This window comes from Doryrhamphus excisus, unplaced genomic scaffold (genome assembly GCF_030265055.1).
Source record: "Doryrhamphus excisus isolate RoL2022-K1 unplaced genomic scaffold, RoL_Dexc_1.0 HiC_scaffold_26, whole genome shotgun sequence".
Classification (NCBI taxonomy): Eukaryota; Metazoa; Chordata; class Actinopteri; order Syngnathiformes; family Syngnathidae; genus Doryrhamphus; species Doryrhamphus excisus.
In genome coordinates, this window is record NW_026652244.1 from 674,566 (window position 1) to 702,210 (window position 27,645).

At 48.8% G+C, this 27,645-nt stretch overlaps 11 non-coding genes across 11 annotated transcripts; 9 read left to right on the top strand and 2 right to left on the bottom strand.

The window, feature by feature from the left end:
- Nucleotides 1-849: 849 nt before the first annotated feature.
- On the bottom strand, nt 850-1,016 carry LOC131119401 (U1 spliceosomal RNA). The gene has a single exon (XR_009126350.1). It is a non-coding gene; the product is annotated as a U1 spliceosomal RNA (small nuclear RNA).
- A 1,549-nt stretch (nt 1,017-2,565) lies between these two features.
- Nucleotides 2,566-2,639, bottom strand: trnat-cgu (transfer RNA threonine (anticodon CGU)). The gene has a single exon. It is a non-coding gene; the product is annotated as a tRNA-Thr (tRNA).
- A 10,362-nt stretch (nt 2,640-13,001) lies between these two features.
- Nucleotides 13,002-13,075, top strand: trnai-aau (transfer RNA isoleucine (anticodon AAU)). The gene has a single exon. It is a non-coding gene; the product is annotated as a tRNA-Ile (tRNA).
- A 416-nt stretch (nt 13,076-13,491) lies between these two features.
- trnap-agg (transfer RNA proline (anticodon AGG)) lies at nt 13,492-13,563 on the top strand. The gene has a single exon. It is a non-coding gene; the product is annotated as a tRNA-Pro (tRNA).
- Nucleotides 13,564-13,684: 121 nt separating this feature from the next.
- On the top strand, nt 13,685-13,756 carry trnaq-uug (transfer RNA glutamine (anticodon UUG)). The gene has a single exon. It is a non-coding gene; the product is annotated as a tRNA-Gln (tRNA).
- Nucleotides 13,757-14,340: 584 nt separating this feature from the next.
- On the top strand, nt 14,341-14,414 carry trnai-aau (transfer RNA isoleucine (anticodon AAU)). Its single transcript has one exon. It is a non-coding gene; the product is annotated as a tRNA-Ile (tRNA).
- Nucleotides 14,415-15,483: 1,069 nt separating this feature from the next.
- On the top strand, nt 15,484-15,555 carry trnap-agg (transfer RNA proline (anticodon AGG)). Its single transcript has one exon. It is a non-coding gene; the product is annotated as a tRNA-Pro (tRNA).
- A 121-nt stretch (nt 15,556-15,676) lies between these two features.
- Nucleotides 15,677-15,748, top strand: trnaq-uug (transfer RNA glutamine (anticodon UUG)). Its single transcript has one exon. It is a non-coding gene; the product is annotated as a tRNA-Gln (tRNA).
- Nucleotides 15,749-16,332: 584 nt separating this feature from the next.
- On the top strand, nt 16,333-16,406 carry trnai-aau (transfer RNA isoleucine (anticodon AAU)). Its single transcript has one exon. It is a non-coding gene; the product is annotated as a tRNA-Ile (tRNA).
- Nucleotides 16,407-16,999: 593 nt separating this feature from the next.
- Nucleotides 17,000-17,073, top strand: trnai-aau (transfer RNA isoleucine (anticodon AAU)). The gene has a single exon. It is a non-coding gene; the product is annotated as a tRNA-Ile (tRNA).
- A 115-nt stretch (nt 17,074-17,188) lies between these two features.
- Nucleotides 17,189-17,260, top strand: trnaq-uug (transfer RNA glutamine (anticodon UUG)). The gene has a single exon. It is a non-coding gene; the product is annotated as a tRNA-Gln (tRNA).
- The last annotated feature ends 10,385 nt before the right edge of the window (nt 17,261-27,645 follow it).

Below are 27,645 nucleotides of genomic sequence, written 5' to 3' on the forward strand. Positions count from 1 at the left end.
AACCCTAACCCTAACCCTAACCCTAAACCCTAACCCTAACCCTAACCCTAACCCTAACCCTAAGCCTAACCCTAACCCTAACCCTAACCCTAACCCTAACCCTAAACCCTAACCCTAACCCTAACCCTAACCCTAAACCCTAAACCCTAACCCTAACCCTAACCCTAGCCCTAACCCTAACCCTAACCCTAACCCTAACCCTAACCCTATCCCTATCCCTAACCCTAACCCTAACCCTAACCCTAACCCTAACCCTAACCCTAGCCCTAACCCTAGCCCTAACCCTAACCCTAGCAGGTGGTGGTGGTGAAATAACCATCGCTGCAGGCAGTGTCACTACAGGCACAAGATGCAACTATTCCAACAAAGGGACAAATGATTACGTGTTTTTACCTGGCTTTGCTTTGGCTGAGCGAGAAGTCCTTTCAGGCAAGAAAACAACAAAAAGAAACACACACCAGCCGTGACTCAGACAAAACACAGAATACAAACAACAACACGATTACGGCTACAAGCTATCGTTTTTTAGGTGAGAACCATGAACTCCTACTCAGAGGTGCGGATTGCTCATTCTCGCTGCTTCAAATTTGCCTGCGAGCAAACCTTGAACTTTAGACTCAGATCAATCGAAATGGTTGCCGATGCCCCTTTCTCTGTCTTGTTGCCGTTTCTCATTGAGGTTTCCTGACTGAGAGCAGATCGGCCTCACGGCTGGTTGGTTGTCTCCCGTGGACGGGCAGACCTTTCCAGCAAGCATTGGTAGTGCTGGGCTGGTCGTTTCTTGCTCGGTCTGGCTGCACTCGCAAGCCAAGGAGCTCGGCGCGGTGCTTCTTGTTTTAAACACGGGATAAGGGGAGAGCGCGAACGCAGTCCCCCACTACCACAAAGATTCGAGTCGAGATTCCCGCATTTGGGGAATTCGCAGAGGTCAGCTCAACCCATGTGCAATGGCTGAGCCTCGCCCTGGGTGAACCACCTTCTTGATCATGCTATCTCCCCTGGCAGGTAGTAAGTATGAGTTGCACCGGTCCCGCCCGGACTAGTCTCTCGCACATGCCACATGCTGAGTGGTGGTCTCATCAGGTCGCCCACAACAAGCCCAGCCACTTGACCTGTGTCCAAATTCAGAGACAGGACTCTGGTTATCTCAAGGAGTCAGTCTATGTGGCACTCTTGTGACATCATTCTGAGCAAAGGCAGCGGCAGCAAGTGGCTTAGGGCAGTTGCTGCAGACGTTCAATGCGGAGACTGAAGTACTGACTCCACGTCCCTAGTCACACCATGTAACATGAGAGGCCAATATGTTTAACCCTGACACGTGTAGATGTGCAAGGTCATTGTGAGTCAGTGGGTTGTCAGGGTCAAACTCCTGTGACACTTGTAAAAACACTTAAATGCAGAAATACAGAAGAGACAGACAACAATATTCAAAGTTACTCGCAGCGAGGAGAGTGAAACCACATACCCAGTTACATGCCGCTCCACTGAGTATGCAGTTCAAACTCCTCTTTATTTATTCTCTTTCGGGGGTCCCTACTACATGGTCATGCAACTCTAGGGGTCTAGGGGTGGCAGTTGCACGAGCTGTATTTGTTTCTCTATGTGTATGTGTGTGTATATGAGAGGAATTATTTTTATTGTTTTATGAGTTCTTATCTTGACACGTTCTTGCAGGATTTACGTGAACATCTGCAGGGTTGCGGTTGGCGCATCCAGGCACCTCCAGGACCTGGGGGTTGCTGGGGGTCTCTGATCAGGGTCACAGGAACATTTCTTCTTCAGCACATTCAAACACTCTTTCTATTGTCTAAGCAAATGGATATAAGGGTGATAACTGGTGCTATGTTCATTCTATCTACATTTTATTCTAACAAGGGTCTATCCCTGAGCATCCGACAAATGCTCTGTCTCACCCTAAACCCAGTCCTGACAGCATTCTCAGTCCAGGACCTTGTCTTATTGTGTTGTCCATTGTGTGTCCATGTTTTGTTTATATTTCTGTTGTCAGTCGCTTCAGGATGACAACGGTTTGTGCTTCAAGATGACCCCAACCATTCGACCGAGGCCGAAGACAAATCCTAGCTCCAGTCAAAACCTACCCAAATGTCAATTCCCTGACCGGGAATCGAAACCGGGCCGCGGCGGTGAGCGCGCCGAATCCTAGCCACTAGACCACCAGGAACTGCCTTATGTCTGCACTCAGCAAGGCAGAGACAGTGTCACTTTGACGTACTCCAGCAAAGGAACCAAAATAGTTCTGTGACTGGACCTTCCCTGCCAACATTGCAGCAGCAGGGGAATTACCGCAGATAGTAGAGCGCTTCCCTTAAATGTTAGACCCGAACCTCTTTTGTTTTGCTAATGTGGTCTGTTTTCTTAGCCCCGCAAATGTCCAAATGCACAATGTTTTTGCCTTTGTCGAGAGCATTGTAGTACATATGACATTCATGCTACATATGACATCAAAAATGATGGATATTTCTTCAACAGAACATGACGTCTGATCCAAAACATTTACTTGAAATGTTGGAGAGAAAAAAATGGAGTCGCTGAAACACATATGCAAGGCACTGCTGGGATTTGAACCCAGGACCTCCTGTCTACGAGACAGGAACTTTGACCAACTAAGCCACAGCGCCGGCGAAGGAGTGTCTTCAGTGTTAGGCGAACCACTGCATGACGGAAACCATACCAGTGGCCAGGCTTTCAACAGGACTGGTGAAATCCTGCCAGTGTAAGCGGACCGAATCCACGATTATTCTCCTCCTTGGTCTTCGCTGTGTCAAGGATGAGGATGTTGTTTGCATGCAACGACACCACAGCGGCCACCTCCTTCCTACAAGAAGGACTGCGTCTAAAAGATGGCGCCGCGGACGGCTGCCTCGGTGTGTTGGTGCGCATTGTTTTGCTTTGTTTTATGTTACAAAACTGTTTTTTGCGCCGGTACCGGGAGCTCTTTCACCAGGGAAGAGCTCATGAACATCAGGGGAGCAACACCAGAGGATTTATTTCCTAAATTTCTGCTTCCAACAGCGGAAATTTTGGATACGCACGTCGCTACCCGGGATATTTCTCTCTAACGTGCGTTCACTTCCCAACAAACTAGATGAACTACAACTGCTGTTGGGAAAAAACAGGGACTTCTCTTCATCTGCGGTTTTGTGCTTTATTGAGACGTGGCTCTGTGGATTAATACCGGACTCTGCGCTGCAGCTGGCTGGCTTCCAACTCCATCGCGCAGACAGAGACACGGAACTTTCCGGCAAAACCAAAGGTGGAGGAATCTGTTTCTATATCAACAGTGGTTGGTGCAACGATGTGACAGTGATCCAGCAGCACTTTTCTCCTGACCTGGAATCTTTCACCATTAACTGCAAGCCTTTTTATTCACCCCGTGAGTTCGCTTCATTCATTCTGGTTGGCGTCTACATCCCGCTGCAGGCCAACGTGCAGGACGCACAGCGCATGCTCGCCGACCAGATACTGTGTGTGGAGCGGACCTACCCGGACTCCTTAGTTATTGTCCTTGGTGACTTTAACAAAGGCAACCTCACCCACGAACTCCCTAAATACAAACAGTTTATCAAATGCCCGACCAGAGAGGAGAATATTCTGGATCATTGTTACACTACAGTCAGGGATGCTTATCACGCCGTCCCCCGTGCTGCTCTGGGACTCTCTGACCACATCATGGTCCACTTGATTCCTGCGTACAGGCAGAAACTAAAGCTCTGCAAACCTGTAGTGAGGACATCAAGGAAGTGGACCAGTGAGGCTGTGGAGGATCTCCAGGCGTGTTTGGACTCCACTGACTGGGATGTGTTCAGGACTGCTACCAACAGTCTGGATGAGTACACAGAGGCTGTGACGTCCTACATCAGCTTCTGTGAGGACTGCTGCGTTCCATCACGCAACAGGGTGAGTTACAACAACGACAAACCCTGGTTCACAGCCAAACTCAGACATTTAAGGTTGGCGAAGGAGGAGGCCTTCAGGAGTGGGGACATAAACAAATACAAAGAGTCGAAGTACAAGTTTAGCAAGGCGGTGAAAGAGGCTAAACGACTGTACTCTGAGAAGCTCCAACACCAATTCTCAGCTAACGACTCTGCGTCTGTCTGGAAAGGGCTCAGGCAGATCACCAACTACAAGCCTAAAGCCCCCCACTCCATCAACGACCGACGCCTAGCCAACGACCTGAACGAGTTCTACTGCCGCTTTGAAAGACAAAAGGACAGTCCAGCAACCATCCCCCTCGACACCTTCCAACAGCTCCAGCTCCAGCCATCTCCACCAAGACCTGCCTTAATGGCCCTCCCTTCCCCCTCCTCACCCACCTCAGTGACGACTCTTTCCATCCACGAGAGAGACGTAAACAAACTCTTCAGGAGACAGAACCCCCGGAAAGCAGCTGGACCGGACTCTGTGTCTCCGTCCGCCTTGAAGCACTGCGCTGACCAGCTGTATCCAGTGTTCACAGAGATTTTCAACACCTCACTGGAGACATGCCACGTTCCTGCCTGCTTCAAGACCGCAAGCATCATCCCTGTTCCCAAAAAGCCAAGGACCACAGGACTTAATGACTTCAGACCCGTCGCCCTGACCTCCGTGGTCATGAAGTCCTTTGAGCGCCTTGTGCTCTCTCACCTCAAAGTCATCACCGACCCTCTCCTAGACCCCCTGCAGTTTGCCTACAGAGCCAACAGGTCTGTAGACGATGCAGTCAACTTGGCCCTCCACTACATGCTCCAGCACCTGGACTCCGCAGGAACCTACGCTAGGATCATGTTCGTGGACTTCAGCTCTGCATTCAACACCATCCTCCCATCTCTGCTCCAGGAGAAGCTCTCCCAGCTGAGCGTGCCTGACTCCACCTGCAGGTGGATTACAGACTTCCTGTCTGACAGGAAACAGTGTGTGAAGCTGGGGAAACACTTCTCCGATACAAGAACCATCAGCACCGGATCCCCCCAGGGCTGCGTTCTTTCTCCTCTGCTCTTCTCCCTGTACACGAACAGTTGTACCTCCAGTCACCAGTCTGTCAAGCTCCTGAAGTTTGCGGACGACACCACCCTCATCGGACTCATCTCTGACGGTGACGAGTCCGCCTACAGGTGGGAGGTTGACCATCTGGCGACTTGGTGCAACCTGAACAACCTGGAGCTCAACGCCCTAAAAACAGTGGAGATGGTTGTGGACAACAGGAAGAAATCAGCCTCTCCTGTCCCCATCACCCTCTGTGACTCTACAATTGACATTGTGGAGTCCTCCCGCTTCCTGGGTACCATCATCTCCCAGGACCTCAAGTGGGAGCCGAACATCAGCTCCCTCATCAAGAAGGCTCAGCAGAGGATGTACTTCCTACGGCAGCTGAAGAAATTCAGCCTGCCAAAGACAATGATGGTGCACTTCTACACCTCCATCATTGAGTCCATCCTCACCTCCTCCATCACCATCTGGTACGCTGCTGCCACTGCTAAGGACAAAGGCAGGCTGCGGCGTGTCATTCGGTCAGCAGAGAAGGTGATTGGCTGCAATCTCCCATCCCTCCAGGATCTGTACGCCTCCAGGACCCTGAGGCGTGCAGAAAGGATTGTGGCCGATCCCTCTCACCCCGGACATAGACTCTTCGAGACGCTCCCCTCTGGCAGGAGGCTGCGGTCCATCAGGACCAAAACCTCACGCCACAAGAACAGTTTCTTCCCGTCTGCTGTCAGCCTCATCAACAAGGCCCGGAACCCCACATGACACTCTTCACACCCCACCTCTGCCTCATCCTGCCACTTTGACACTTTCATTGTATACGTTACATTAACGCTCAGTTTGGACTCTTAGGAAAAACAATCAGACTGCACTTCCGGAATAACAAACAAAAACAGACTGTGTACATATATTTATACTGTTATTCTGTATATTTTGTATCTTCATATTTTGTATTTCATATTTTGTATTCTCATTCTTTTTTAATAGATGTGTGTGCACCTACTACACCAAAACAAATTCCTAGTATGTGTTTGATCATACATGGCAATAAACCTTTTCTGATTCTGATTCTGATAAGCCCCTTCGTGCAGCCCAGTGACGCACCCGATCAGTCATCCGGGAAATATGGATTATGTGTCCAAACTGGGGACAGATGCCCGTGTACACACCTTCAGGGATCAAGCACATATCCTTGTTCCCATGTGTCACCTTGATTTTTTTGTGAAAGAAGGAATTGAACGGCCTTGCTTCCACCCAGTTTCCAACTAGGGACCTTTTGCATGTAAGGCAAACGTGCTAACCACTACACTATGAAGGGTGAGCCCTTTAAGGGGACTGGTGAAGCAGTTGCCAAACAATGACACAAGACGATGCGTCCAAAGTGGGGGCATATTGACAATTGTCCAAATCGACAAATGTTTCTCCCTTGTAGGGAAAATTGTTCCACAAATTATGGGCCTTTCTTCAACAAAACATGAAATCACAATCACGGCTTGACAGGTTTGGCTTGTAACCTCCTCTAACGTTGTCTGGAGGGGTGGCCCTTTGATGAATGAAGTTAAGGTCCTTTCAGCCTGCCAATAAGCATTTTCAAACTATTGGCAAAGTCGCAACGTAAACAGGGATTGTGCTCAAACCCAGGCTTGAACCACGGACCTTTAAATCTTAATTCTCGCACTCACCCAACTGAGCGATTTCAGCTGCAAAGGTGGTGTTCCGCTTTTTCAGTAGAGGCTAAAAGAGGGGCCAGGGTGAAGCTGTGTTTCTGCCACATATGTTGCTGTGTACCTGGCCCAGTGTGTTCTCATCTTGGGTTGGTATGTCCCCATGCTGGTAATGTGGGGTCTACTCTTCTCCCCCTGAACAGGGACTTGAACCCTGGACAATCAGATTAAAAGTCTGATGCTCTACCAACTGACTATCCAGGCGCTTGATGAATGAGGACAACTCACAAGGCAAAATCTTCTGGCATACTGTACTTGACCTTGCAGAGATGAAGAAGCCCCTGTCCCGAAATTGCCACCTCCAAGATCGACGGAGGTCTTAAACTGCCCACATGGACAAGCCTAATATCATTCATTCATTCATTTTCTACCGCTTTTTCCTCACGAGGGTCGCGGGGGTGCTGGAGCCTATCCCAGCTGTCGTCGGGCGAGAGGCGGGGTACACCCTGGACTGGTCGCCAGCCAATCACAGGGCACATATAGACAAACAACCATTCACACTCACATTCATACCTATGGACTACCTATTAACCTAGCATGTTTTTGGAATGTGGGAGGAAACCGGAGTACCCGGAGAAAACCCACACATGCACAGGGAGAACATGCAAACTCCACACAGAGATGGCCGAGAGTGGGAATTGAACCCTGGTCTACTAGCTGTGAGGTCTGCGCACTAACCACCAGACCGCCGTGCCGCCCAAGCCTAATATCTTCTGGACAAAAAGAGTTAATGGTCAGACAAGACAAAGGTTGAGCCAATTACCTGAACAATAAACTTTTGATCTGAGTGTCCGGGATTCAAGTCCCTGTTCAGGTGACCAGGTGGCCACGAGCCCTCCAACTAATGCACCTGCAGTTTAAGGCTATGTTCTGGATTATCAGTGTTTCGCCAAGAGTAAAATTGGGTCGAGCGAGAAGTCCTTTCAGGCAAGAAAACAACAAAAAGCAACACACACCAGCCGTGACTCAGACAAAACACGGAGCGCCGTCTGATGACGTTGGGAGTGTCGTCCCCATGCAACTGGGAGCCAGTCGCCTTTCGTCAGCGGAGAGGAGTCACCGTCCACGCCTGTGGCTGTGCCTGTACTGTGGGAGTCCTACACACAATTTCCCGCTGTCCAGTTCGCCCAGCACGCCAACGCTCTTCCTCCACCAGGGATATTCCCCAGCTGCTGGCACTGCCCGCTCCAACCACACCGGCTGCGTCATCCGCTTTGGTGGGCCGACTTCAGGTGGAAGGTACGATATCCTGGGCGGGGGAAGCTTCTCCTACCACAGCATTAATTGACTCTGGGGCGGACGAGAACTTCATTGATAGCGGACTGGTCAGTTCTCTCAACATTCCTACTGTTGAGCTTGTCCCCCACAAGAATGTCCGCTCGCTAGATGAACATCACCTGGCATGCATTACGCATCAGACGTGCACCATATCCTTGGTGCTGCCGGGTAACCACCACAAGGTCACAAATTTTTTTCTTATGCCCTCTCGCTCAGCTCTGTTAGTACTCGGCCTCCCCTGGCATCCCGTGCGTGTGTTGTGATGTTTTGTCATTCAGCGCCACTTTGCAGGGGCACATCCACTCAACAATTTAATTTGTTCTCCGACAGTGTTTCCCAACGTGGCATTGGTGGTTCAGGGGTAGAATTCTCACTTGTCAAGCGGGAGGCCCGGGTCCGGTTCCCGGCCAATGCAGTATATCTCAGCTTATACCTTTCTTTAGAGCTCATGTTGAAAAAGTACAAAGGCTCTTTTCCTGCAAAAGGGCAGTATTCCGAATGACACCTGAAACGTAACAGACCGGACCACCCGAGAGTTAAGGTGGACAGCACTTAGTGAAACCTTACTGCAGTCATGCTGTTGTACTCCCTGTCGCGCAATTGGTCAGCACGTTTGGCTGTTAACTGAGAGGTTGGTGGTTCGAGCCCACCCAGGGACTCTCAATTCACACATGTGTTGGACTTTGGACTCCCTCCCTTGTATGAACATTTTTCCCCATTGGCGAACTGTTTTTGTGTTGGTACCAGATGAACTGCTGGCACTGTGGCTAAGCTGGTCAAAGTGCCTGTCTAGTAAACAGGAGATCGTGGGTTCAAATTCCAGCAGTGCCTGGGTGCTTGGTCAGTGAAACTTTGGCAGCTGATTTGTGAACCATGTACTTCTTTTTGTCACTTGCCCTTCAAGAACGAATTGACGTTGCATCCACAGCTGACGTGATTGTTGTGGATCCCATTACGCCAGAAGGTGCTTGAATCCAAAGAGTATGACATTGTGATGTTTTGTCATTCAGCGCCACTTTGCAGAGGCTCATCCACTTGACAGTTGAATTTTGTTCTCTTACAGTGTGTCCCCACGTGACATTGGTGGTTCAGTGGTAGAATTCTCACTTGCCAAGCGCGGGCCGCGCTTGTGTTGTTGACATTTGCTGCCAGCCAATCAGGATGCGAGACAGATGTCAGACAAGCAGAGAGACTTTGGAGAAATGAAGTCAGGTGTCCGAATCCCGTCTAAGCATCAGTCAAGTCACCATTTTCTTCTCCACAATATATATTTTTTCCAATTAATCCCTATATGATTACAAACTATTCCTATCAGGCTTATATTGATACCAGTGCTTGAAATAAAACACAAAATCAATGCAATGTAACAAAGAATATTTATTTATCAGGTTGCCATGCCACACTCAAAAACACTCTCAGAAATAAAAAATGAATACTAATCACAAGCTATGAATAATAAAAAAAAATGTTCATTTATTTTGCTGCCGTTGTTTCTCCTTTTCATAAAAAGGAGAGGCCTGGAACTCCCTCCAGCTCATCTCTCTTTCCATCCCGCGCTCTCTATAGATAGAGAAGACTTTGGCAGGGCAGTAGATGTACTTCCCTGCTTGCCCTGGAAAGCCAGTGTGGATGTGGGGGCTGTTCGGACCCTGCTTTAGCTGCATCCTGCAGAACCGGCACTTTCGGACAGGGGGTGGAGGAGATTCCTCCCCCTTCCTCTTCTTCTGCTGTTTTTCCCTCCACCCTCTTTCTTGTATCATCGAGCTCTCGCTGGAAGAAGTCTGTTTGACTGAACTCTTGAAATGGCATCTTGGGGTTTGTCAGACCTTCTGCACCATATTTTTGGAAAACTTTTGTGGGGCAATAAAAGTATCTGACAGGGCCCCGCTGATAAAAGTCATGTATTGATGTCCCATCCCCTTGATATTTTGATTTTGGTTGACAACAGCACAGACATGTTTTTGTTTGAGTTTTTTTGACACGGGAGGTGGTTGCTCCTGCTCCAATGGGGTATGAGCAGGTGGTGGTGGTGGTGATGGTGATGGTGGAATGACCATAGGCAGTGTCACGACAGGCACAGCAGAGGTAGTGCTTAGCAACTGCCAAAGCTGCTGTGTATGTTGCAGCTTCTCTGGGCTGGTATTTAGTGAAGATGATGTATTGAGAAATTTACTGTTGTGTATTATGTATTTGGGAATATGCAATTTTGATGTTGGATGCAGCATGCTGTTGGGGTCTTTGCTGGACTTGTGGACAAGAGTGCCATACTCCCGAACCACAAGCTTGATCATGTCCTCGTGCCCGCGGTGTTTATTAAGGAGCTCGTCAATTGCCGACTTCTTTGGAGACGGCCAGCGCTTGTGGTCCAACACAAATACTCTCCCTCCAGTCTTCACTGGTCCAGTGCGGGCAGCAGTCGGAGAACATTGGATGGGTAATCTTCTTGTGGGCTCTAGGCAAAGAAAACCAAGAGATACACATTTGGTAGATACACATATTCATTTGGTTCAAACAAGATGCAACACTATTAGAACAAGGGGACACATGATTAGGTTTTTACCTGGCTGTGGCTGAAGCTCAGTAACAGAAGCTTTATTGTCCAAGTCAGATGCTGGGATAGGGGCCACACGACTAGACGTAGTCACAGTAGCAGTTTGAAGAGGGTGAACAAAGCTGAAAAGCCTGGTGGGAGGTGTGGAGGAAGGCTGCACTGGGTCTGCTCCCTGATCAGGCAGGATGCCTGGAGAAGGAGCACTTGTGGCGTGGCCGGGGTCCTTCTTGGTTTTATGTTTGTCCCAGTCTAAAGGGACCGGACAACATTCTGGCTCCCTGTACTCCAGGCCAAACCTCTCCCCGGTGTCTTCAGCTGCCAGACGAAGAGCAGGGTACTTTTCTTCGCCAAAGACCCGTCTGGAAACAGCATTCAGGGAGCATATCAGTGCAGGGTTGAAAACAGGCGGGAGAGAAACGCCTGGCAGTTTCAGGTCCAGCAGACGCTGATAGTTCCAGCGACACACTCCTGTCATGGCCTGGGCCTGGAACAGCTCTGGGGAGACCTGCGTGCCGGTCACCCATTTGGCCTGGTGAAAGTGGTAGCCCTCCTGCTGCGACGTGCCTCTGATGGGGATCCAGACTGGGGACTGCTGCACGCTCACCTGGCACGTGGTTTAACTGTATCGTTCCTCCACGGCGGTACAGTATGCCCCCTTCCACCTCAGGATCACTGAGGCAACCGCGCAGAATGTGGACTCGTTGGATCCTCCATCTCTTTAGCATGGAGGGCTTATAAAGAGGGATGCCATTCGGATCTGTGGTCAGGTGAAAGTGCTTCAACACCCCTTCCACTCTCTGAATAAGCGTCCCGGGCGGAGGAATCTTTATCCTGCAGTGCTCACGAATATGCTGCTTGGTGGGATTTGCAGGCTGGATGCCACAGAAGACGTATGCATCCTGGAGCCTCTGCAGGTCTTCCTGGTCCACCAGGTGCCGTATAACGGGTGATATTCTGAGGCACACAGATGTGGCCTCAGTAACAATTGTGTCAGTTGTTTGCCATGCATCCCAGTTGAGGTGTTTCTCCGCAGAACACTCTGCAACCCTGAACGGTGCGCAGCAATCTCTGAGAAACACAAATAACATATGAAATAATGACACTTAATAGAGTTAATTTCTACCTGAAGTTCAGGATGGATGTGGTGGGTGGGTGTAGCAGAAGCGGCCACAGCGCCACTCATGGACAAAAGTATATTACATTCATAGTGGCCTTTCTCTCTCATTGGAAATGAATGGGGAAAATTTAGCTCGTTTCAGCTGAACTATCCCCACCAGCCGCGCGGGAGACTGGGGTTCGATTCCCCGACGGGGAGTTCCTCTTTTCTATGTCACAATGTCAACAAACAAACCCTTCTCATTAGAACAAAACCTCTCTTAATCTTCTTCTCAAGGTGTTCAGGTGTCTTGTACAATCTGACAGTCTTTTGCTGCCAAATCATTCCAGTCGTGGATAATGGAGCTGACCAGGAAAATGCCAGCTGTGGGATTTCAACCAGTGCCTCCTGAGCGTAAGGAACCTTAATCTGGTCAGTTGACAGCTCAGCCCCTCTCTTCACCCATCTGTCCAGAACATGCGGACGCAGGTCTGACAACACGACTGCAAAGTCGATCATAGACCTGCAGCCAAGGGTGTCCTGGTGCCAAGTGCACTTATGGACATCCCTATGTTCGAACATGGTGTTAGTTATGGACAAACTGTGGTTCGCACAGAAGTCCAATAACATCACACTGCCCGGGTTCAGATCAGGGAGGCCGTTCCTCCCAATCACACCCCTCCAGGTCACACTGTCATTGCCCACATGGACGTTGAAGTCTCCCAGGAGAACGACGGAGTCACCAGGACTCCAAAAAGACCGGGTACTCCGCACTGCCGTTTGGCACGTACGCACAAATGACAGTTAGGACCTTTTCCCCAGGGCGGCAACTTACCGGCCCCCATAACCGACATCACACCACCCACCCTCGATGAGGCCGGGGAAAGGTAAAGAAAACAGCATGTCAAAGCAGAGCGGCAAAAAACCTCTTGGTCACCAAGACTCAAGGAGCAGATCAATGGGGGCAGTGGACCCCATTATCCTCTTCAGACCACAAGTGCAGAGAATGCGGACCGTGAAGAAACGACAAAAGCCCCCGTTGACAACAACAGTACAACACCACAAGGAAAACAGCATGGCGGCGACAAAAGCCCAAAACCCCCCAGGCCCCATAACCAACAGCGCACAACCCAGTCAACTGCGAAACACCCCCATCAAGGCTGCCAACCGACCGGGGAAAGGTAAAGAAAACAGCATGGCAAAGCAGAGCAGCGGCAAACCTCTCGCCCACCGTGACTGCATGATCAATGGGGGCAGATGACCCCGTTGTAAGAGAAGCAAAAATTCGACCACGAGCACAGAGAATGCGTTCTGTTAAGGATGAGTTAGTTGATTTGAGATGGAAACATTTGATGCAAAGGTGTCCTGTGGTTGGTTAGCTCAGTTGGTCAGAGCGTGGTGCTAATAACGCCAAGGTCACGGGTTCAACCCCCATACTGACCATCCATCTTTATGTGCTCCAGGAACAACAAAAGCCCACGGCGACAACCCGCTGGTCTCCATAACCAACATCACCCCACCCACCGGTGAAACACCCTCGACAAGACTGCCGAAAGACCGGGGAAAGGTAAAGAAAACAGCACGTCAAAGCAGAGCGGCAACAAACCTCTTGGTCACCAAGACTGCAAGGAGCAGATCAAAGGTGGCAGTGGACCCTATTATCCTCTACCCAAAATTTTACATCACGAGTGCAGAGAATGCGGACCGTGAAGGAACAAAAAAGCCCTCGTCCACAACACCCCGCCCCTCATAACCCCCCCGGTCCCCATAACCAACAGCGCACAACCCAGTCAACTGCGAAAACACCCGCATCATGGCCGCCAACTGACCGGGGAAAGGTAAGTATTTGCCCAAGCAGGGGCTTGTTGGTCTAGTGGTATGATTCTTGCTTAGGGTGCAAGAGGTCCCGAGTTCAATTCTCGGACAAGCCCTCCCTCCCCCGAACTACTTTTCAACACAATTCCCAGAACACCACCATCAGTGAAGTTATATCAACGCTAATGTAACCTGACAGGATGTACTTCAGGGCCCGGCGCTGTCTGTACCCTTGCAGGTTCCGTGGTGTAATGGTTAGCACCCCGGACTTTGAATCCAGTGGTCTAAGTTCAAGTCTTGGTGGAACCAAGGGATTGTCCTGTTGCCCTTGTATTTTGAGGGCAAAAAGGAGACGTTTGCACCGTGTGCCAGCGCACCACCACCAGAGGTCAGCCCTGAGTATCGGCCGGAAGAAGGCATCCATCTGTAAGGTAGAATTACACCAAGAGATATTAATGCCGGGTTGTACCAATCGGGAACCTGTGGAAACGGTAATGCACATAAATTTACCTTTCGCCAGTGTGCTGCTGAATATGGGCTTACCTTTGACCTCTGTAACCTCGGGGTGCGCTATGGCGAATGGCCGACAATTAGCCGAGGCTGCTTCTGGAGCAGTGGATGTATTCATCAGGGACACTCGGCGGAAATCACAGCGGGAACTATTTGCAATAAGGGGCCCACTCCCAGGCGCGCTAAACAATTTGTTTTCCTTGTTTTAGCTTGTTCCACCATCAAAAGCCAATTGTTAAACTGTCCCGAAATACCTGTCAAGAGCACAAACAAGGTGTCCACCAGGTACCCACTTATCGCCCTCAGACCCCAGCGTACCGATTGAGTCTGCTTCGGGGTACATAAAATTAAAACAAACATAAAATATTGCAATGGTGTCCAGTGGCCGGTTAGCTCAGTTGGTCAGAGCGTGGTGCTAATAACGCCAAGGTCACGGGTTCAACCCCCGTACTAGCCACTCTTCTTTATGTGCTCCAGGAACAACAAAAGCCCAGGGCGGCAACTTACCGGCCCCCATAACCGACATCACACCACCCACCCTCGACAAGGCCGGGGAAAGGTAAAGAAAACAGCATGTCAAAGCAGAGCGGCAAAAAACATCTTGGTCACCAAGACTCAAGGAGCAGATCAATGGGGGCAGTGGACCCCATTATCCTCTTCAGACCACGAATGTGGACCGTGAAGAAACGACAAAAGCCCCCGTTGACAACAACTAACAGTACACCACCACAAGGAAAACAGCATGGCGGCGACAAAAGCCCAAAACCCCCCAGGCCCCATAACCAACAGCGCACAACCCAGTCAACTGCGAAACACCCCCATCAAGGCTGCCAACCGACCGGGGAAAGGTAAAGAAAACAGCATGGCAAAGCAGAGCAGCGGCAAACCTCTCGCCCACCGTGACTGCATGATCAATGGGGGCAGATGACCCCGTTGTCCGAGAAGCAAAATTTCGACCACGAGCACAGAGAATGCGGTCTGTTAAGGATGAGTTAGTTGATTTGAGCTGGAAACATTTGATGCAAAGGTGTCCTGTGGTTGGTTAGCTCAGTTGGTCAGAGCGGGGTGCTAATAACGCCAAGGTCACGGGTTCAACCCCCATACTGACCATCCATCTTTATGTTCTCCAGGAACAACAAAAGCCCACGGCGACAACCCGCTGGTCTCCATAACCAACATCACCCCACCCACCGGTGAAACACCCTCGACAAGACTGCCGAAAGACCGGGGAAAGGTAAAGAAAACAGCACGTCAAAGCAGAGCGGCAACAAACCTCTTGGTCACCAAGACTGCAAGGAGCAGATCAAAGGTGGCAGTGGACCCTATTATCCTCTACCCAAAATTTTACATCACGAGTGCAGAGAATGCGGACCGTGAAGGAACAAAAAAGCCCTCGTCCACAACACCCCGCCCCTCATAACCCCCCCGGTCCCCATAACCAACAGCGCACAACCCAGTCAACTGCGAAAACACCCGCATCATGGCCGCCAACTGACCGGGGAAAGGTAAGTATTTGCCCAAGCAGGGGCTTGTTGGTCTAGTGGTATGATTCTTGCTTAGGGTGCAAGAGGTCCCGAGTTCAATTCTCGGACAAGCCCTCCCTCCCCCGAACTACTCTTCAACACAATTCCCAGAACACCACCATCAGTGAAGTTATATCAACGCTAATGTAACCTGACAGGATGTACTTCAGGGCCCGGCGCTGTCTGTACCCTTGCAGGTTCCGTGGTGTAATGGTTAGCACCCCGGACTTTGAATCCAGTGGTCTAAGTTCAAGTCTTGGTGGAACCAAGGGATTGTCCTGTTGCCCTTGTATTTTGAGGGCAAAAAGGAGACGTTTGCACCGTGTGCCACCGCACCACCACCAGAGGTCAGCCCTGAGTATCGGCCGGAAGAAGGCATCCATCTGTAAGGTAGAATTACACCAAGAGATATTAATGCCGGGTTGTACCAATCGGGAACCTGTGGAAACGGTAATGCACATAAATTTACCTTTCGCCAGTGTGCTGCTGAATATGGGCTTACCTTTGACCTCTGTAACCTCGGGGTGCGCTATGGCGAATGGCCGACAATTAGCCGAGGCTGCTTCTGGAGCAGTGGATGTATTCATCAGGGACACTCGGCGGAAATCACAGCGGGAACTATTTGCAATAAGGGGCCCACTCCCAGGCGCGCTAAACAATTTGTTTTCCTTGTTTTAGCTTGTTCCACCATCAAAAGCCATTTGTTAAACTGTCCCGAAATACCTGTCAAGAGCACAAACAAGGTGTCCACCAGGTACCCACTTATCGCCCTCAGACCCCAGCGTACCGATTGAGTCTGCTTCGGGGTACATAAAATTAAAAAAAACATAAAATATTGCAATGGTGTCCAGTGGCCGGTTAGCTCAGTTGGTCAGAGCGTGGTGCTAATAACGCCAAGGTCACGGGTTCAACCCCCGTACTAGCCACTCTTCTTTATGTGATCCAGGAACAACAAAAGCCCAGGGCGGCAACTTACCGGCCCCCATAACCGACATCACATCACACCACCCACCCTCGACAAGGCCGGGGAAAGGTAAAGAAAACAGCATGTCAAAGCAGAGCGGCAAAAAACCTCTTGGTCACCAAGACTCAAGGAGCAGATCAATGGGGGCAGTGGACCCCATTATCCTCTTCAGACCACGAGTGCAGAGAATGCGGACCGTGAAGAAACGACAAAAGCCCCCGTTGACAACAACTCACAGTACACCACCACAAGGAAAACAGCATGGCGGCGACAAAAGCCCAAAACCCCCCAGGCCCCATAACCAACAGCGCACAACCCAGTCAACTGCGAAACACCCCCATCAAGGCTGCCAACCGACCGGGGAAAGGTAAAGAAAACAGCATGGCAAAGCAGAGCAGCGGCAAACCTCTCGCCCAACGTGACTGCATGATCAATGGGGGCAGATGACCCCGTTGTCCGAGAAGCAAAATTTCGACCACGAGCACAGAGAATGCGGTCTGTTAAGGATGAGTTAGTTGATTTGAGCTGGAAACATTTGATGCAAAGGTGTCCTGTGGTTGGTTAGCTCAGTTGGTCAGAGCGTGGTGCTAATAACGCCAAGGTCACGGGTTCAACCCCCATACTGACCATCCATCTTTATGTGCTCCAGGAACAACAAAAGCCCACGGCGACAACCCGCTGGTCTCCATAACCAACATCACCCCACCCACCGGTGAAACACCCTCGACAAGACTGCCGAAAGACAGTTCCGTGGTGTAATGGTTAGCACCCTGGACTTTGAATCCAGTGGTCTAAGTTCAAGTCTTGGTGGAACCAAGGGATTGTCCTGTTGCCCTTGTATTTTGAGGGCAAAAAGGAGGCGTTTGCAAGTGGACCTGAGACCCTGTCACTGGTCACCTGAACAGGGACTTGAATCCGGGACACTCAGATCAAAAATCTAACCTTCAGGTGACTGGCTCAACCTTTGCTGATATTTGGCTTGTCCATGTGGGCAGTTTAAGACCTCATTCGATCTTGGAAATGTCAATCCCGGGACCTGCCTCTTTCATTCCACTTCTTCTTCCTCCTCCAGTCATCCCCACCCACCGCGGCTGAAGCAGTGGCAATACAGCCTGAACAACAGTGTCAGTGTGAGCCCATAGAGGGTTACCTGAATCCCTCTTTGACAGAGCCCCTCTTGAAATTGACTTTTTTTTTTTTGTCCCGTCCAGCCATTGGGGCAGATAGTATTGTTGATCTAAATGCCCTTACATGCTAAACAGATTTGCTCAGTGTCAGGAAAGGTGTTGGCTACAACTTTCCTGTACCATGAAATTTTTTTTGCCGTTATTTGATGTTTTTGTTATGCGCATTTGGAGCGCCCGGACCGGAGCAAGAAGAAACACAGAAAAGAAGAAGAGAAGGTGGGGTGGGGTGGGGGGGGGGGCAGTAGAGAGAGAGACAAAAACAGCAGCAACAAGAATTCCCATAACAACAACAGTGACAAACAGAACAGTTAAATGTCAATGATGGCTAAGGGTCACAATAGAGATGATATCAGTGAAGTGAAACAGACCAACTTACCAGTAGCAATAGTAACAATGAAGACATGAACCATGATAGTGAACACAATTACAGCCATACAGTTACAGTAATTAAAATCTCACTGCTTGACATCATTTTTACTGTAATAATAGCATACCAATAGCATATAGACATCAGGGATAAGATGGTAGATTGTGTAGAGAAGCACCCATGTGCTGTGAGTGTCCATATGGAGGTGTGTACTTCTGTGTATATATTCATATATGTGTGCGTAAGCGTGCTTGTGTATGTGAATGCGAGTGTGTGAATGTGTAATTGTCACTGAGAATGACAAAAGGAGAGAGACTGCCTTCTACCACCCAGCAAACCCCGCCCCGCGCAGCCAGGTCAAGCCCCCACCGCCAGAGATCCTCCGGCCCCGTGGGTGTGGGCAAAGCCAGGGCCGACTCCCCAAAACCCGCCCCCGAAGCATCTCCCTGAAGAGACCAGCAAGAGGCCATGGAGGAGCAATCCCAACCGGCAACAGGGCGCCAGCAGGCCGGAGGAGAGCCGCACCCCCGAGACCAGCGGGAGACCATACCCCACTAGGGCAGAAGGGCATCGAGGGCCACACACCTGTGGGCACAGGGGCGCCCCCGCCAACCGGGAGGGAGCCCATCCACGGCCGGAGGCGCCGCCCCCCCGCCCCCCACACACCCCCAGGAAGCAGAACCCGGCCCGCCCCAGGTAACCCCAGGCCTGACTACCAACACAGGACCGCCCCGGCCAGGACAGAAGAGGCCCGGGCACACATTACCCACAAAAAGGACGACCTGGAGTTACAACTTGAGGGAAACCGCTACATTCGTGACTGTTGTGTTCTAATCATCACAGAGACCTGGCTCAAACCGACGATCCCCGATGCTAGCGTGCAGCTAGCCGGCCGCTCTCTACACCGCTGGGATCGAACAGAGGACTCCAGTAAGAGCAGAGGTGGGGGGGTCTGTATTTACGTGCATGAGGATTGGTGCAACAACAGCAAGATCATAGAGACTCACTGCTCCCCTGACATTGAGTACATGTCCGTAAGATGCCGGCCGTATTTTCTCCCGAGGGAGCTAACTGTTGTGATCGTCACCGCTGTTTACATCCCACCGGATGCTAACGCTAGCACAGCACTCTCTCTCCTGTTGAACGTCATCAATGAACATCAGCGGGCCCACCCTGATGGTTTTTATATTATAGCCGGGGACTTTAATAAGGCCAATTTAAAGACTGTACTCCCGAAGTTTCATCAGCATGTCAAGTGTCCAACGCGAGGAGCAAACACTCTTGATCATGTTTGCTCAAACATAAAGCACGGCTACAGAGCAACACCACTCCCCCACCTCGGACAGTCAGACCATCTCTCCCTGCTGCTCACTCCTGCATACACCCCCCTCACACGCAGATCCAGACCCACCAAAAAGATCATCACCACATTGCCGGAAAATGCACTCAGTGAACTTCAGGACTGCCTCCAACACACAGACTGGGACCTATTTCAACATCAGGACCTGGAAACATACACAGTGACAGTACTAGACTATATCAAGTTTTGTATGGGAACTGTGTCTGTGGACAAAGTCATCCGGATTTTTCCAAACCAGAAACCCTGGATGACCAGCCAGGTCCGCTCCCTCCCCAAAACCCGCGACTCTGCCTTCAGGTCAGGCGACAGAGCTCTGTACAGTACGGCTCGAGCTGACCTGAGAAGAGGAATAAAAACAGCCAAAGCGGACTACAACAGGAGGATAGAGTCCCACCTCTCCAGCACGAGAGGTGTGGCAGGGACTGCAAAGCATCACTAACTTCAGAGGACGTGATGTGATGTCAGGAGACCTGAGCGTGTCTCTGGCAGAGGAACTCAACAGTTTCTTTGCCCGCTTTGAAACACCACAGCCACACTCATCTTCTCCAGCCCTGCCCCCAGCCCCTCCCGGCCCCACGATGACCCCCCCCCCCCCATTAACTGTAAGAGAGCATGACGTGAGGCGTGTGCTCCAAGCAGTGGACCCCAGGAAGGCCCCGGGCCCTGACAGCGTACCTGGAAAGGTTCTCCGAGCATGTGCACACCAGTCCGGAGTCTTCTGCAGGATTTTCAACCTCTCCCTGGCCCAAGCAGTCATCCCCACCTGCCTGAAATCCGCCACAATCATCCCCATCCCGAAAAAGTCACCCGCATCCAGCCTCAGTGACTATCGCCCTGTTGCCCTCACACCCATAATCATGAAGTGCTTTGAGAGACTGGTCCTCCAGCACATAAAAGGCTGCCCCCCCACTCGACCCCCACCAGTTTGCATACCGGGCGAACAGATCCACAGAGGACGCCATCGCCATAGCCCTGCACGCGGTGCTGAACCACCTGGAACAACAGCACAGCTATGCCAGGATGCTCTTTGTGGATTACAGCTCGGCCTTCAACACCATCATCACGGACATCCTAACTACAAAACTGGACACCCTAGGCCTCCCTCCCCTCACATGCAGATGGATCAAGGACTTCCTAACAAACAGACCCCAGACTGTGAGACTCGGCCCCCACCTTTCCTCCACCCGCAGTCTGAGCACCGGATCACCACAGGGCTGCGTGCTGAACCCCCTCCTGTACTGCCTCTACACACACGACTGCAGTCCGGCCCATGAGAGCAACATCATCGTCAAGTTTGCTGACGACACCACAGTGGTCGGACTGATCCACAGGGAGACGAGGCAGCTTACAGGGAGGAGGTCCAGAGGCTGACGACCTGGTGCTCTGACAACAACCTAGCCCTGAACACACACAAAACAAATGGAGATCATCGTGGACTTCAGAAGGAACAGAAGTGACCCGCCCCCCCCTCTACATCAATGGCGAGTGTGTGGAAAGGGTCCACACATTCAGGTTCCTAGGAGTCCAGATCTCCGGCGACCTCTCCTGGACAGACAACATCACAGCTGTCATAAAGAAGGCCCAGCAGTGTCTACACTTCCTGAGAGTCCTCAGGAGGAACAACCCGAACAGGGAGCTGCTACTGGCCTTCTACCACTCGTCCATCCAGAGCCTGCTGACCTACTGCGTTTCCACCTGGTACGGAAGCTGACTGAGTCGGACAGAGGGAGGCTTCAGAGGACAGTCGCGGCAGCGCAGCGCATCATCGGCTGCCCTCTCCCCTCCCTGACGGACATCTACTCCACCCGGTGCCTCAGCAGAGCTCGCAACATCATCAAGGACAATTTACATCCCGGTGCTCAGCTGTTTGACCTGCTGCCCTCCGGCAGACGCTACAGGTGCATCAAGGCAAAAACAAGCAGACTGAGAAACAGCTTCTTCCCAAGAGCCATCACCACCCTGAACTCAGACATACAACGTACAAATGTGCAATATTTTCCATCACTGCCTCTGTTACTATCTCAATCATATTTATTTATTTAACAACCATTACAATACACTCATATGTAACTTTACTCATCTGTATACACCAGACATTATTTGCACTATGACCCATTGATCATTGCACTAAAATTAATATATCTGCTCCTGCATATGCTCCTGTGCAATACTATGTGTATATTTTGGATATCTTGTATATATCTTGTTAAATAGTCTTTTTTTCTCTACTTTATATACTTTTTTGTTTCTTTAAACTTGACTACTTCACTGGAAGGAGAAGCTCTCCAATTTCGTTGTACATCTTGTATAATGACAATAAAGGCCATTCCATTCCTATGGAACTTTATGCTGAGCCATGCGAGGTACGCCATATGGCTGAGACGGAACCTCACAAAGTTTGAAAAAAAGAAGATACCCGTATGGACATACTTTGAGGCTAATGTAAAGAAGGCCATGTCGATATGCCGGGCCGCCGACCAAGAAAGCTTCGAGAACTCTTTTACAGAAGGGAGCAGCCTAATCTCAGTAGCAGACAATGGCAAAATAATGTTCAACTTATAGGCTAGAGAGAGGACAGGGAAAAAAACATTATAATAGTAATCGAAAATAATAGTCATAATAATAATGACAACAATTACAAATATATATATATATATATATATATATATATATATATATATATATATACGTATATATATATATATATATATATATATATATATATGTATATATATATATATATGATTTTTAAAAAATAATAATTAAAAAAAACGCAGATCTGTGATGTACTGTTGTAAGTTCTATAATAAAAAAATAAAAAAACGTCCGATCTCAGACGCTAAGAAGGGGCCGGCCTGGTTAGTACTTGGATGGGAGACCGCCTGGGAATACCAGGTGCTGTAAGCTTTTTATGGTTTCTGCTCTTGCCTGACAGCAGAGGGCGCTGTTTGACACTTTTTTTCTGGAGTCTAGCCTGCATCACCTTCAAATAGGATCTTTTCAGTTGACCTGGCACCTTACGGCCATACTACCCTGAAAAAAAACGGTGAGAGCAGTTGCAGAGTAGCTCACAGAGAGATATTTTTTGAGATATATTCAGTTTTTTCTTTTCTATTGAAAGTGTTTTTTTTTCTTAAAAATTCTCTTTTGTGAATGTTCAGGGAGTGGGTCCGCTCCCCCCTCCCTGTCCTCCCCCACCCCCCAAATTTGTGGCTGGTGGGGGGAGGGGCACTTTTTGTTTTAAACAAGGAGCACAAGTCAAGCTGGTAGCCAGGGAGCCATCAGACAAGGCTGCTGCCTATCCTAGGCAATTAGCTGTGGCAGTGGAAGTCGTGGGTGAGGGGGCCATTGCACCACTGGACAAGGGAATTGTTCTAAACTGTGGAACCATGACAGGATGCAGATTTAAAGGAATAAATAGATACGAAGTCACAATGAAGGATATGGAGGGTAAAAAGAAGCTCTTGGATGGTCTAAGAATCCAGAATTGCAGGTTAATTGCCTCTGAACCATGCAGAGATGAACTGACTGTTTCTTTTTTAAGTCACCCGGTATATACTGTTGGAATTTGACCACCTGTTATTAGGTCAGTGATTCCTGTGGGTGTCGTGTTGGAGGCGAGAGATGACAACGAACTTGTCAGTTATATGGTTTACTCCGGGCTCATAAGTATTTCCCTAACACCTGCAGAGACGTAGGCTTTACTTACAGGTCAGAACAAATGAGTACAGCTAACTGTCCCTGCCCGGCTTTTTTATGCTAAGAAATGTTGGTAGATCTCTGGCGCATCACAGGTGGCCCCCTCCTCTCCTCGGCCGACATCTTCTCACCAAAGGGAAATGTCCACCTCCAAGCAGGGTGGCAGTGGTGGAGCCAGCTGTTATCGACAGGCCGTGGCTGCCGACGTCATGCTCCCCCGTTATCTGTTGTTAGTCAAGATTGTGGATGTGTAGGAGAGCTCCAGAACTGTATGTGCCTGAAAGCAATTATGTGTCTTGTGATTTGCCCAAGGTTGCTTGGTTCTACTTGATTAAATGTAGTGCATAGTTATATGAGTGAGACACAAGAAATAGGAGACAAACATACATGAGACACAAAAAATAGGAGACAAACACATGAAATCCTTCAATACTGAAGACAGTGAAATAATTAAGAAACTGGAGGACTGGGGTGTGACAGTTGTGTCACCAATAAAGAGGAGAAAGTGGCCAGGAACGGACATTTTGGATGGCACACGCTTCTGCCGCATCAAATTCAATGAAAGGGTCCGCTCACTCCCCTTCGCAACCGAATTCTCAACACTTGAAGGGGAAGAATATTTCAAGGTGATGCACGATAGGCAGGTCAAGGTGTGCAGGCTCTGTATTCAACCTGGGCACAGCCTAAGAGAGTGCCCGGAATTCAAGTGCTTCAGCTGCGGTGCACAGGGCCACTACGCCAGGGAGTGCCGTCAATCAAGCGACCCAGCGGGAGATGAGGAGATGCCGGAAGCCAGAATCCAAGCAGAGGCGGTCAGCATGGAGGAGGAAGAGGGGCAAAGGCCTCAGAACGTCAAGATCACTGCAGCAGCAAGGATGGAAGACGAGGAACAGAGTCCGTGAGGGTTCGTGAGGACGGCGCAAATGAGACAGCAGAGCTGAAGCGCAAAAGGAGCGACGGGAATGAAGAGAGTGTGGAAGAGCTAACAGCAGGATGAGAAGACGAGACAACAGGAGAGGACACGGTCAACGAAAGTAAGAATGACATTGCTGACAAGAGGCATAATCATGGGGAGGAAAGATGGAGGAGAGTGATTGATGGGTTCAAGGTGATTGAGGGAATTTGGGGAGAGGAAAGGGAGCTGGAAGTGTGTGGGGCAACAACGAGTAAAACTAGAGAGAGTCTAAAAGATGTATCGAGTGAGGGAGAAAAGGGTAACGGGGAAGAGACGAAGGGAACATTACATCATTCCCAAGTGAGGAGTCGGATAAGGGGCAGGAGGGTTTGACAGTGCAAGAGGAGATCAAGGGGAGAACAGCTGATCGGAAGGAGACAAAGAAACTGATCAGATTAATGTAGAATTAAAAGTGGGGGGTGTCAGACTTTTCTCCTTCTCACATGAAGTCAATGCTGACGCTTTCCTCATTCAATGGGAACGGACTAAGAAATAAAGAGAGACTGCTTTATGCAATGCAAATATGTAAAGAGGACATCGTTTGTCTGCAAGAGACTAACTGGGATGAGGGGGTTATAGATTATGTAGAGAAAGAGTGGATTGGGGAAATATTTGTTAATAATGGAGAGAAGAATGTGAGGGGTGTGGCAATATTAGTTAGGAAGGGAGTGGTGGAAGATGTAAAGGAGTGTGGGAAGGATGGGAAGGGGAGGGTTTTAGGGATTGAGTTTCATTATGGTGGCAAAACATATCAGCTATGGAACATCTATGAGAGGGAAAGGAAGGTTTTTTGGGAGTTTGAAGGAGTTCATGGAAGAGAACTGTGTGATGGTCGGGGATTTCAATGTGTGGTGTGGGAGGTTGGATGTGTGCACAGGGATGAGGTTCAGGGATGACAGCTTAAGGGGGGTTCTACTGCAAAATATGAGAGCAAATGGAATGGTGGATGTATGGCGGGAACGAAACCCAGCAGGGAAGGTGTTCACAAGGAAACAAGTGGTGGGGGGGTGCTCAAACAAAGCAGAATAGATTTGGTTTGGGTAAAAGAAAACATCTTAAACAAGATAAGATCAATCAAATATAAGATGACTGCAATCAGCGATCATGCAATTGTGTGTTTGACTATATCACAAGGGAGGGAGGGGAGGGGAGGCGGGGTGTGGTGTTTGAATGGAAGCCTACTGCACAACACTAAATATAAAAATCAAGTTGTATGAGCCAGTCAATTGTAGAGTTTATTTATGCTATGATGCACAACTTAAATATTGTTTGAAATATGAAATGGGAATATTTATTTTAATCAATTGTTGTTGCTGTTTTTGTTTCAAATAATGGTGCTGCTTATTATAAAGACTCCATTCAGGTGTGCGGCCGGGCACATGTTGGGGGAGGTGCTGTGTCGCACGGTGAGGTGGAAGCTTTGGACTGCTGTGGAGGCACACGGTTTTCTTTTACCGTGTCTGATTTGAGTTATCCTTTTTTGAACAATTAACCTTTTTGTCATAGCATTCTATAAAATAACACCTTTCATTTTTGCAACTATATGGACTATGGACACGAGTAAACCAGGGCCTTACACAGAGGTGCCAATCTGCACCTACACAAGTGGAGACATGCATTGCAATATGGATGAATGATAGTATGTATGAGGATAATGTTGGGGAATGGTGGGAAAGGGTCAAAAGAGCAATTAAAATATTGAGCATAAAATATGGGAGAGATAAGAGCAGGAGAGAGAAAGAAAGAGAAAGGAGGCTGAGGGATGAGCTGGACAAGGAGAATGAAAAAATAGACAATGGGGGAAGTGATCTAACAAAATACATAGCCCTAAAATATGAATGAGAGGATATAGAGGAGAGGAAGTGTAGAGGGGCGATGGTGAGAAGTAGAGCAAGATATGTGATTGAGGGAGAAAAATGTAGTGGATATTTTCTGGGCTTGGAAAAAACAAACCAGAAAAGGAGCTTCATAGGGGAGATAGAGGATGGGGACGGGGGGATCATCACAGATGGATTTGGAATAGTGGAGAGGGTAGAGCAGTTTTATAGGGACCTATTTAAAGAGGAAAAGGTCGACAAAAGAGTCATGGAACAGCTTCTAGAAAAGGTGAGGGTCAAGGTCAGCGAGGGAGATAAATTAATAAGTGAAAAAGAAATAGATAGAAGAGAGATAGATAGAGCAATTAGCGAATTAAAAAGGAATAAAAGTCCAGGTTCGGATGGACTGATAGGAGAATTTTACATTGAGTTTAAAACCATACTAACTCCAGTACTATATAGATTATTTAAGTGGATGGAGGAGACAGGGGAGATGCCAAATAGTATAAGAATGGGGGTTATAATTTAGTATATAAAAAGGGTGGGAGGGAAAAATTAGAAAACTATAGACCAATTAGTATGTTGAATAATGATTATAAAATATTGGCAAAAGTAATCACAAACAGGTTAAAGAGATTCATAGGGAAAATTATAGGAAAAACACAATCTTACGGCATACCTGGGAGGGACATCACAGACACAATATGTTGTATTAAGGATGTAATTGATTATATGAAAAAGGCGGTGGAGGGGTTATCATGAGCATAGATTTAAATAAGGCTTTTGACAGGGTGAATCACGAATATTTATTTACATTACTTAAAAGAATAGGGTTTGGAGATAGGCTGGTAGGCTGGATTAAAAGAATGTATAAAAATGTCGTAAGCGTTATAAAAGTTAACGGCGTTCTAACAGGGTCAATAAGATTAGAAAGGTCTGTCAGACATGGCTGCCCGATGTCGGCCTTATTATACTCTCTATCAGCCGAACCGCTGGCATGGCTATTGCAAGGGAACAATAATATTAGAGGGATAAATATACCAGGAGGACAGAGGAGCTTAGTATACCAATATGCAGATGACACAACTATCACAGTAAAAGATGAGGAGAATGTAGGAGAAGTACTGGAAAGTATGAAAGCCTATGGTAGGGCATCGGGGGCAAAGGTCAACATTGGGAAGTTGGAGATGATGTATATAGGAGTAAGTGAATCAGGGAAGAATTAGATGGGGTTAAAGGTGAAGAAGGACTATATGAAGATCTTAGGGATAAATGTGGGGATAGAGGGAGTAGAAGGAAGGGATAGACAGTACGAAGGAATAATAAACAGTATGAAGAATACATTGAAATTTTGGAAAAAGAGAGGACTAAAATTAAAAGGGAAAGTGGTGGTGGTGAATGCACTGCTAATGAGTAAAATGATCTACGCAATGAGAGTGTTGGATGTGCCTGACAGAGTGGTGAAAGAAGTGGAGGGGTTGGTGAATGACTTTTTGTGGGACGGGAAAGGGGCCAGAATAGCACGGGAGGTTTTAGAGAACGAATACAAGGATGGTGGATTAAAACTAGTAAGTCTAGAATGCAAAAAGAAGGCAATGAGGGTGAAGACAATGGTGAACTATTTAGCTGCTAAGAATGATCACATGTGGAAGGCTTTTCTGAAGGAAGCAATCAGTCAATGGTCAATGTGGGGGGTGCAGAGAGAGTGGTGTATACATGGAAATGAAAAAAGGAATGTTGAATGGAGTGAGTGAGTTTTACAAAGAGGTGTTGAGTGCATGGGGGGAGTTTGTAAAGAACATAAGCTATGAATGTC